The sequence below is a fragment of the Pinus tabuliformis genome, chromosome 7, assembly GCF_031772625.1.
Source record: "Pinus tabuliformis cultivar Carrire ecotype Pingquan chromosome 7, CPIR1, whole genome shotgun sequence".
Classification (NCBI taxonomy): Eukaryota; Viridiplantae; Streptophyta; class Pinopsida; order Pinales; family Pinaceae; genus Pinus; species Pinus tabuliformis.
Window position 1 is genome coordinate 1,393,730,703 of NC_142293.1, and position 12,549 is coordinate 1,393,743,251.

Below are 12,549 nucleotides of genomic sequence, written 5' to 3' on the forward strand. Positions count from 1 at the left end.
TCATGTCAAGTTTAAATATTAATCGTGTAACAAAATCCCACTGCATAAAAAAAATACTGGGAAGGTCTGGCTGTTGGTTAAATGATGTAAATATAATCTAGTAACATAACATGTTATATATTTATATATATAATCTCGATTTGAGTTGTTAGGAAAGTGATGGGCTACCATGACAAATGGAAACATTAGTTAAAGTTTTATTTTATATTTTATTTTAGTATGTTGGTGAGATGTGTTACAAATTCCAATGTGAAGATTTTCTATTTTTTCTGAAAATCGTGATTTATTCTTAAACTTATATTCATGATGTTTTATTATTTTTATTTTTAAAATTTAACAATCAAATATATATTTCTAAAGAGATTCTATATATTTGTTTTTAGATATATTAGATATATTTTTTGTTTAGATAATCTTCGGCAAAATCACATAACCAATCTTTGTTTTGAAATTGCTTAAAACAGTTATATATGTCGAGAAGCTAAACTATGATGTATTTAAATTTGTAGTTATAATTTTTATTGTTTTTTAATTTTTAAATTTAATAATTAATTTTATTTTTAAGAGATTTCACATAGTTGTTTTTCATTTAATTATTTGTAAATTATTTAAAATGGTTATATATAATTTTATGTATAATTGAGATGTGTATTAAATATTTTATTTTTTAATTGAGAAATTGTGTAAAAAATATTTTAAATTGTGATTTAATAGATAAATTAATATACTATTACATTTGAGAATAAAATTTAAATCTCAACTAATATAAAATACTAAAATAATCACTATGTAAATTCATACAATGGTCTTTTACAATTGTTAATATAAATCGATGATATATACAAGAATTTATAATACCTATTAGAAATTATAATACATATTAGAATTTTCACCACGAGATGTAAACCCGGTGTTGTTGAGGGTAAACCCTGTGCTGTTGAGGGGGAAATGCAAAATACTAAAATAATCTATGGTAAACCCTGTGCTATTGAGGGGGCAATGCAAAATACTAAAATAATCTATAGTGTTAGTGCAATTCAAAATGTGTTTCTTTACAATTTTAGAGCTAATGTTATCTGAGGAAACATTCGAGATATGTTGCATATTTTACACCAAAACCTATGAATAATTGGGACTTGATGTCTGAATCATTTTCACGATGTTTGAAATTTGTTAGGTTGTGATGCAAATTTAGATTTAGAAAGATAGTCATCATATTCTTTATGAATTAGTATTATTTTGTTGAGGGTAAACCCTGTGTTGTTGAGGGGGCAATGCAAAATACTAAAATAATCTATAGTGTTAGTGCAATTCAAAATGTTTCTTTACAATTTCAGAGATAATGTTCTCTAAGGAAACAATCGAGATATGTTGCAGATTTTACACCAAAACTTATGAATAATTGGGACCTGATGTCTGACTCATTTTCATGATGTTTGAAATTTGTTAGGTTGTGATGCAAATTTAGATTTGGAAAGATAGCTATCATATCCTCCATAAATTAATATTATTTTATTTATCTTATCTAATGTGATCTACCACCTGTATTTTTTCAAAATCTATCAAATATTTTCTATTGGGCCTTGAAAAACCATCTTTGAGGATTAAAAGACAATCTGTGTTGGAAAAGTTATAGAATTTGTCAATTCATTATATGTCACAATGCTTTCCTATGGAAGTTGACTCATTTTCATGATGTTTGAAATTTGTTAGGTTGTGATGCAAATTAATATTATTTTATTTATTTTATTGATGTCATCTACTATCTGTATTTTTTCAAAACCTATCAAATATTTTATATTGGAACTTGAAAAACCATCTTTGAAGATTAAGAGGCAATCTATGTTGGAAAAGTTATAGAATCTGTCAATTTGGCATAATGTAAGTGTTTTCTCTTTATATTCTATTTTTAAAAGGCATTTTGTTTTCTAATTTCTATCTTCAATGATTCATTATATGTCACAATGCTTCTCAAATTTATGCCTTACGATCTTTCCATTGCAACATCTAGTGCAATTGCTAGATATCATCCTTTTAAAATAATTAATTAAATATTTAATACAAATTTATAAAATACTAACTAATTAATAATTAATTATTCTCTTATAAATTTGAAGTAAACATCTAACCATATATTCTAAAACATTATATAACATATATAAAAATAAAAATATTTTAAAAATGTTTTTGAAGATAAAACTAAAAAAATCTCGTAACTATCTCAAACAAATATTTACATTCTAAAAAATTATAATAGCATTCTAAAAAGATTATATTATCGGAAATAAAAACAAAAATATAAGATTATTTTAAAGGTATAATACAAGCTTAAAACAATCTCACAAATATAAAACTATCAAAAAAATATTTACTGGATATTAAATATAGCAAAAAATATTTACTGGATATTAAATATAGTAAAAAGACGCGCGAAACGTAATTTAGTTGAAAGGATATTAACTAGCAATTGTCCCAAAAGGTACAAAGAGAGGCCAATAGGATTATTAAATTGGATTTGTTGAATTTTTCTAGAAGAGTTAATTGGTTTGTGGAAAACCTTGTTTTCTTGCACTGGATCATTGTGCAATTACTTTTCTTTAGATGTTTTGTTTATATCTATATTACAAGGAACACATTGAATGTCTTATTTCATTTTAGAGTAAGTTAATTACCCAAAATCAAGAGGTTAAGTTAATTACCCAAAATCAAGAAACCTCTATAGATGGCCAAGCATATACGAAGCTTGCTAGTGACCAAAGCAATAACCACCATGACTACTACATTGAAAACCATAATTGTATATTGCGATTAGAAAGTCAAAATATAATATTCGAAACCATCCTAAATATGACATTACAAACCTTAAATGTCAAAGGGAGAACTTAGAAGTTGGAAATTAAATGACCACAGCGATTTCGAAGACCATGTCTATAGAGACGTTAAAAAACCATGGTCAATGCCAAATTAGGAGGCTGGAAGGCAAAAACAAAAATAAGATAATACAAAATGGTTGCTAACATTACAAGTAGCAAGAATAAAAGAAGCACTTCTTCCACATGGATGCCTTCCTCATTGTGATCTCACGCTCGCCTGAAGACGACCATCTAAACATGAACACGCATGCTCACCTAAAGACAACCATGCTTGAATACGACCATCTAAACATTAACACGCACGCTTGAAAGGAAGAACAACACACTGGACACTACTCCATCGGCTCCAACCTCCATGGTCACTTCCACCTTCACCATGATTCCCGACACACACCTCGACTATAAAACAATATAATTCTAGGAGCCTAATTCAGCCTTCCAAGCACATAAACGAAGAGAATACAACCGTCCCCTTCCCCGATCTTAGAAGATAGCGGAGAATATATGGTGGAGAAGATTTCTCGTTTTGCTTAATGAATAGAGAGCACAGGAGGATTCGGATTGAAGCTTGCTAGAAGTGTTTCAATGCACAACAGAACTCGGAGGTGAAAAGAAAGCAATTCAACCGATATTTAGAAAAAACAGTTGCCAGATGTGATGTGCGGTGAGGGATAATGAATCTAACACTTCAAATCAAAGGTTGAAAGTGTCTCACCTGATCGAATGGAGCAGGGTAAAAGTGTAGACAATTGTTGATGCATAGGAAGGCCTATTAGCCTAAAAATTGTTGATTTAAAATTTGATGGACAAAAATCTAGCCATGCTAAAGGTCCACCTAATTTTGATGGCTTATATGCCTTTGTATTGTGATTACTCAAGCCATATATATATAATAAGTGCATTTGATTGAAACTATCTTTGGTGAAATGCCATGATGAAAATAATGAGTTTAGAGAAGAAAATAATTACTCAAGCCATATATATAATGAGTGCATTTGTTTGAAACTGTGTTTGGTGCAATGCCATGATGACAATAATGGGTTTAGAGAAGAAAATATGTTTGCCATTCCAAAATGATTTTGATACTTAAACCATATATATAATAATGTTATCTCCAAATAATTTGATACTCAAGCCATATGAGTATATTTGATTGAAAGTATCTTTACTACAATGTCATAATTCCAAAATGATTTTGATACTCAAACCATACATATAATGATGCTATCCCCTAGTGATTTTGGTACTCAAGCCATATATTTGATTGAAAGTATCTTTACTGCAATGCCATAATAACAATAATAGGTTTAGAGAGAAAATAATTATATTTGTGGATAAATGAAGACTATATCTTTCAGGTAAATTAATTATTAAACAAAATAAAATTATGACCTAATTAATTTTATTTAAAATTTCATTTTATCGAAATATTAAATTTTAATTAAAATATTAAATTTAAGCCGTGTAATCTCCAAAAACATTCCAGTTAATATATATATACATCATGTGCGAACCACTTGCGTAGCAGAAAAGCATGGCGCATGGCATTTATCATAGCACTTCGTGGACTTTGTTTAAAACACTTTATAATGTATAGCAGTTATATTTCTCTTTTCCATCCATCCATTTGTTTCGAGAATGATTATAGACCTGTACTTGATCGTTGAAGGAGTTTTCATAATGGGCTGCTGTGCATTTTTGGGAATGTCTTAAATAGTTTTTAATACATATCTGTATGCCTGTCCAGAATTTTGCAGAGACAAAATTTGTACGTGCAAAGAACCTGTCCAACCTGTAATTTTAATACCTATAAGACTTGCCCTGTGAAAAGTTGACAATGAATTTGAAATTTTTGATGGACAGATACATGAATGCAACCAGACCTGACACACTCGTTACTGCAAAATGGTTTCTTGCGTCGAGTCACTTTTCCTTTGAAGGAACCAGGATTTTATCTTTAAACCAGAAATATTACATCATGTTTACAACCCGGTGCTCTTGTTTGAAGTGAGACTACCATGGGTGCATGGGCATATGATTTCCCTGAGGCAGTGAATTAGCACAATAGGCCATTGACATCTGCAAGGAAAAGCTTTGCAAACCACAAGAGTTATATAGTGATATATGCAGTGTATATATATCTGTACGTTTTTTTCTCTCTTTTCGAGGGAAGCCAAATCTCTCAAAATCTGACCAAAAACTACCACTGACAAATGATATTTTACACAGATAAGCTTTGCAGGCAAGCCTGGCCTGAGGAAGCCTCTCAAAGTTAGCAAGCTGCAGACTTTTGGGCTGAAAGGTTACGGCTGTTTTCCATGGTAGCCACCATTTCATAGGAGGGACACATGGTGAGCGTTGTGGCAAGCAACGACATGTAGTAATTATCCTGTCCTATCACGCACTAAGGAGGAACCGCCTTCAGAGCCCTAAGCTCTTGCAGCTCTTTCTGTAGCCTTATGTTCTCCTCCGTTAGATTCTCACAGCACCGCTTCAGAACCTCGTAGTCTACTTCTGTCTGCTTCAACTTTGTTCTGCAAAAGCAAAGACCTCACGTTAATGGCCGCAAAATCACAAATATGGTACAGTCTCTTTTTTTAAAGGTCCCTAAAATGAATTCTTACCGTGCTCTTCTGTTCTGAAACCAGACTTCCACCTGCCGAGGTTGCAAATTTAATTCCTTGGCTAAAGCGTTCTTCTGTTTCTGCTAAGATCCCGATCAGAAAACCGGATCAGCGTGTAATCTTAAATCCATGAACTGCCAAGGGTTAAAAAAGAAAGCAAACGATGAAATATTACTGCGATTAAAGATTCAAGGATGCATTACCGGGTTCAGAGTGCTGTGCTCCAAGAAACTTTCCTCCAGTAGTGTAGACTGCTCCTTGGAAAGCCGAAGATTTTTCCTCGTCGAACCTATCTCCTCCTCGTCGCTTGTCCTGGAACTCACGTCGCAGGTTCGATCCCTCTCGGCCTCCAACTCAAAGGTTATTTCTCACTCTCACTTCACTACCACAAGACTGGTGTCAATCGTTCGCAAGGTATGAACTTGGAAAACCGACGAATACTCAGACTCATTGGTAGCCAGAACCCGATTCATGTCTATCCCTCCGCGGCGTACGATCCCAGACAGATTTGATTCCGCGACTGTTACCTCTTCCCGGCCTGCAAACAAAGAACGGTGTCAAACACAAGAAAAGGCAAAGCATATACACAATCCAAGAAAACACAAACACGCAACTGTGGACGTATATTCACCGTTCTTGGACATAAGAGAGTAGGAAAAATCAGCAAAAATATCTTCCAGAAAGAATGGGAAAAGCAGTAAAAATATCATGCCATGTCAAAAAGGCAACTCAACGGATATTTGGAAAAAACAGTCACACTTCAAATCAACGGTTCAAAGTGTCTCCCGTGATCTAACGGAGCAGGGTAAAAGTGTTGACGATTGTTGATGCATAGGAAGGCCTATCGGCCTAAATATAGAAAAATATATTTACTGGATATTAAATATAGTAAAATGGCGCGAATCGTAATTTTGTTGAAATTACATATATATTCTTCCGTCAACGGATACATGCACCTTCATAGATACCATCGTTAGATGCAACCTGCAGTCCTTGTCAAGGTTATTCCCACAGCCCACGTCTCAACATATTAATAAATAATTGTTTTTATATTATGATCGTAAAGAACAAACTGCATTATTTTTTATTTTTTACTGGAAATCTGCGCTCTCTAATATATAATTGTTATGGTAGAAACCATGCCTAATTGCATTCATTCTTAAAGTGGCAGAGGGTAGTTGAGGAGATTATTAAGTTGAAAAATGTAAAATTGAAATTGAACAACAATTGAAGTTTTTGTGATTCATAAACAAAATGTTGTTTATGTTTTATAAAAGTGACTCTTGCTGAAAAGAATATAACAATATTTTTTTGGCAATGGCCCAAAATCTTTAAAGTTTAACCTTTCTTCAATTAATTGAAAATGAAAGACAAAGGAGAGATATAGATGTCTCCACAAATCCTGCAAAATCTTTCGTATTTATGCTACTTTGATTTTCAATAATTCTGCACATGCTCCAATGTCTCTACAACATCCTTCGTATCCTAGTTTATTAAGATTTAAGGCCCGTCAACACACACAACAGGTTAAATTCTGGAATTGGATGTCGAGACCTCGAGAACTGAACAAGAAAGTAGACGCTATCCTGATAGAATTGAAACCAACATTACACGAAATAGCTTTGTACACAAGGTTAATCACTTGTTCGAGACCCCATAGACCCCGAAGAAGATGAAGTATTGTAGCCCGCTTCGAGAAACATTTTCAGTCACCGAATTCAGGGGAAATTTGAAGGAGCTATTGATTCTTAGCTAGTGTTAGATAACTTAATCCTATGTAGAAGTAAAGAATACGCTGACATGAAATGAAATTATATACAAATGCTAAAAGAAAAAATCCACTCACTGCAACCTATGATGATGAGGATGGTTGGGCGATGCTCATCATGAAGCTCGTGTAATCGGTGTATCTGGTAGAGGGGGTGTGGACAACTTTCTTGCTTAAAATAATCTAGAATACCTACAAAAAAGAGGTGAGTCATTTTTTTATCTCGTCATTTGGTTTATAGTTTGTGGGAACTTTGAAATTGAACAATTGCACACTTCCATTGCGGAGGCTCTGAATTTAAGTTTGGAGGAAACTGCTAACGCTGATATTAAAAATATGAAATTGACTGCATCTCTAGAAAGAAAGAAGCGAGCATTAAATCTTCCCTGAAGAAGACACAGGTATGGTTGATGCAAAGCTCGATACAACCTCCATTTAACCAACTCTAATTTTAACTCATCCTCCCTAAATATCTATATCCAAACTATCTTCCTAGATTCCAGGAAGAAAGAGTTTACATAGTGGATATTGTTTTGCCTCTTAAAGTCCCCTAGCCATGATCTCATGTTTGTCTCTATGGATTCCTTCACCTAGATCTAAATCAGTTGAAGAGGAACAAACATATATGGATTTATATATACATACGAATAAGAGGTAGATTGGTTCTAAATGTTATCTAGTAATTTCTAGCATATAAATTTTTTACCATCATGTAGGCTCAATATAGTATCATTCAAGGCCAATATACATCGACCTTAAACAAAAGTACCCACACGTTTCCCATGTAAAGTATTAATGTATTAACATGAGGCTTAGGCATCACTGGTGAAGCTACCAACAAAATGGAGATGACACCTTGGATGAATAGTTGATTAATGAGCTACCTCCTAGCTTTCATGATGAGGATTCATTTATAGTTTTTAGGGATCTTTTCCTTCTATAACAAAAATGGAATGGAGGCATGAAATTTGCAATTGAAACTACAAACTTAGTTGTGCTTAATGTCAAGCAAGCAAACCTAATGGAAATGTCATTGTTAAGATAGGAATAACATAGGTTATTGGAGAAACATTTTTTTGAGATGACACAAATTAAAACAACAAAAGGAGAGGATACAAAATTTCATGAATCAAGACTCTTAGTATAAAGTTTTCAAACATAATGTGAATGAATTTGTCCTTTACTTTCACAATTGTGAGGAACCAATTGTGCCACTTATTATTGACTTCTTAAATGATATTCTCACGCACAAGGATTATGATGCCAACATCATCATGGTCAAATAACAATTAGAATGGGGAATTTCACAATTGAGGAACCAATTGTGCCACTTATCATTGACTTATTAAATGATATTCTCATGAATAAGGATTGTGATGCCAATATCATCATGATAAAAAACAATTAGAATGGGGAATTCATAAATGGTGAGAAAGATTTAAGATTTAGATAACATCATCAGATGGTAAGAGCAATACAATTTTACCCCAACCAATGTACACTCCTTTCTACAAAGTGAAATATATTGGTTTTCTTCCAACATTTATTAAACCAAGTTTATGAAATGCATTTAAACACATTGAGTCACTGTGGAAAGACAATGATGGGTACCTAGTTGAGGTTATGAAAATGATTGAGTTAGATAAAATACAATGGTCTTAAGAGACAAAAAATAATACCATTCTTTTATAGTTTGGACATTTTACACAAGGGAAATAACGATAAGAGGCAACAAGAAACTAAATTAACAACATTTACTTTGTTATGAAATGTTTGATTTAAATCATTTACTTATAAAGTTTCTAAAATCTTAATGAAGAACATTTTCATAAATCCTTCACTTTGAACATATTCTGGTTGGAATCTCCCTGAAACATAACATATGATAAAAAAGAAACACTAGTAAAGAAACAAAATTGCATAAAATTTTGACGTCTTTCTTCAATGCTATTGTTTCTTATGTCATTGCCTTAAGAAGTTTCCTTTGCAACATGTGGTGCAAATGCTAGTTTATTTCTATGATAAAAAAGAAGAGAGGGAAGTGTTATGATATCACTGTAATTTTGTTGACTTAACAAGTCAAGAATGTTGGTAGTCTGACAAATGTTTTGAAAATGAGAATGGATGTGACTAAGGGTCTCACAATCAAAGAGAAATCGTTTTTTATCTTCCACTCTCTTTGTATTGTAAAAAGTGAAGATTCTTTCGTCCCAAGGTGTTTTGAAATAGATCAATGTTTGGTTTCACTAAGAAGCTCATGAGAATTAGTTTTTATCTTTGCAATGTTCATTTTCTTCTTAGCATTGTTAAAGATAAAAAGATAATTCTCGTTAGCAAAAGTGGGGTTGATAAAATCATGTTACTTAATATAAACATCCAAATATGTTATTTATGTTGTTAATATATAGTTTTAAATACTACATGTCAACTCTATATTAATTGTAATATTAATAACAAAGTGAATTGATGTTTTATAATGTTTTTAATTAAAACCCACCAAAGTGAGATCTATCAAGCCCCTCTAGAGATCAAACTTTTCATTGCAAAACTTGAAGAGATTTGATCCCTGTCAATGATTGATAGGCTTAGGAGTATGATGGATCTCTACTACTTTTTCTCTCTCACACACACCTCACATATCAAATCCATATTTAGCATGCAAGGAATCACATTTTTTCTTAGTTTTGAACAACAATATATCAAATCCATATTTAGCATGCAAGGAATCACATCTTTTCTTAGTTTTGAACAACATACCAATATATATATGTATATGTGTGTGTGTGTGTGTGAGCCTCCATGTTGAGCATGAAAAGATAATGAAATTTACAAACAATGAATATCATTTTAATCATCAAACAAACTTGAAGGTAATATTTATAAATAATAGCAGTTTTTGCCATGGAAAAAACAAATAAAAGAGTAGTTTAACAAGGCCACAATTTTGTCTGGAAAATAATGGAAATTCCAACAAGATTTTGACAAAATCTGGGTGAAACTTTTAGAATTTGTGGTTAGATTTGTCAAGCTTCAGGGTTTTGGGTTTTGGGTGCATCTGGGGTTCTTAATGATGCCAAATCCATTTCCACCATCAAAAAAGTGATTTTAACAATCTAACAGTGAGATTTTTTTGAAATTTTTTTCATTAATTTCTGACAAGAAATTTGCCGTCTAAGAGAAATTGTCGCCTCAGTAGATAATGCCTAGTCTAAAAATGCCACAAAATTAATGAAAACTCTGGCAAGACTTTGACAAAATAATGCTAAAATGTTTAAAAATCTGGGTTACAGCGTAAGGTGTGGCTGACTTTATTTCCACCACAAAAAAATGAATCAACACTCCAACCATAAGATTTTTTGAATTTTTTCTAATAAAATTCCAACAAAAAAATTTACCCAATTAAATTGTGAACTCGCTATATATGATAGGTTTCCGGCTGTAACCTCGCTATATATGATAGTTTTCCGGCTGTAAATATTTTCCTGCGCAAAAATTTCCGGACGACAATTCCGATTATTAATGCCCATATTCATGACAAGTTTACGGCTGTAAAATTATCCCTACGCAAAAATTTCCTTACGGCAATTCCAATTATGAATGTTAACGTCTCTCTCTTTAAACGGAGACGGATAGGTGGGACCAAACAGCCATGGAAATAGTTTCTGAGAATCTGCAATCGGAAAACGTCTACCGAACGGCTGGTGATCAGCTCGTCAGACACAAAGCTTAAAATTTCATAGGCCTTCGTCGTTACTCGGCGGCCATCCATAACTCTGGTCCTCTAGAGGGATCGTCATCGAATATTCATTCCATAGTCATTATGCCTGTATATGGAATGTCTGGAATTGAAAACATGGAAGCAGCAGCTGATACAGGCGTCGAAAGAATGCAAGCCCAGGGGACCAACACAAAAAAGTTTAACATATAAAAAAAACACAAGGAAAAAAGAAAAAATAAAAATAAAGAAACAAAGATAAAAAATGACAAAATTGTTAGAGAGAAATGTGCAATGTTGGAGGATGAGAAAGACATCCCTGTAAAACCCTAGGTACATGAAAGAAAGGAAGAGAATAGACATGAATATTGCAAGAAGTTGCTAGACTCTGTGTGGGGAGGAGGAATAATATCATCATACAGTTATAAGCTCTTATTAGGAAAGAAGCCTGAAACTTGGGGGTAATTGTGGTAATTGCAATTCACTGGTTGGGTGGAATATGTTATTTTCCACTATATTTTCAAGTGTTTATAAGTAAAAGAAATATGATAGTTTGTTATTAGGACATTTGGTTTGAAATGTGTTTTCTACTAAGTGATATTTAGTATATAGAGTACAATATTAAGAATAAATAGTAAATAATGAATTCAATGATCAAAGAAAAGAAATAATGATTAGCATGCATCAATAGATGTATATTAGTACTGATTAATGCATATGATTTTGGTAGTAAACATACATACATACACACATATATATAATAAATGGAGCATAGATAGTTATGGTTATTCTTTGTGAAAGAGATTAAAAAAATTCGAAATGAATATTTAGTTTAGCAAATTTTAAATATGGTAGTTTTCTCTTTAAAATAAAAATTAATTTTGTTTTTCTTACTATCATTAATAGTACATAAAGATAGAAATTATTTAGATGCATTATTACTAGCTACTATAGCTATCACAAAGCTATTAGAAGGATCTAAACACATTATGCATGTTGATAGTTAGAATATAAGGATAATTCGTAATAATTTCTATTGCATAAGGCAAACCATGGTGAAGCAAAAAATTCCTAAGAGATAGTTATTGAATCCATTACTCTTTATGTACGAAGAATGCTTATATGAAATTTTAGTTTAGACCTCAACTCAATTACTAAAGGAAATAAGCATTATGGAATAAATAGAATACGTGTTAAGAAAACAAGAAGTACTAGACTAAACAAAAAGAGTAAACATGCATTTTATTAAATGAGATTCATGTTGAAATAAGCAATAGAAAGGAATAAAATATCAAATACTAAATGCATTCATACAGAGTACTATACGTAAATAATTTACTTAAATCATATATATTAAGCATGCCAAAGTTTGTGGATTCAGATGCCTATATATACAAAAATAGTACAAAATACTATAACACATGAAAAACTTCAAAAACAAAAACAAGTTTCTTTTGCATACCCTGGACAAGATGAATAGTATATTTAAAAAACCAAGTATCAAATTAAATAAAATTGAAGCCTTGAAACTAATAACATACTTGAAGTTGAGAATGCAAAGAACCATAT

At 32.0% G+C, this 12,549-nt stretch overlaps 1 pseudogene; it reads right to left on the reverse strand.

Moving 5' to 3' along the window:
• Window positions 1-5,145: 5,145 nt before the first annotated feature.
• LOC149252871 (uncharacterized) overlaps window positions 5,146-12,549 on the reverse strand; it is a 66,164-nt pseudogene continuing 58,760 nt past the window's right edge.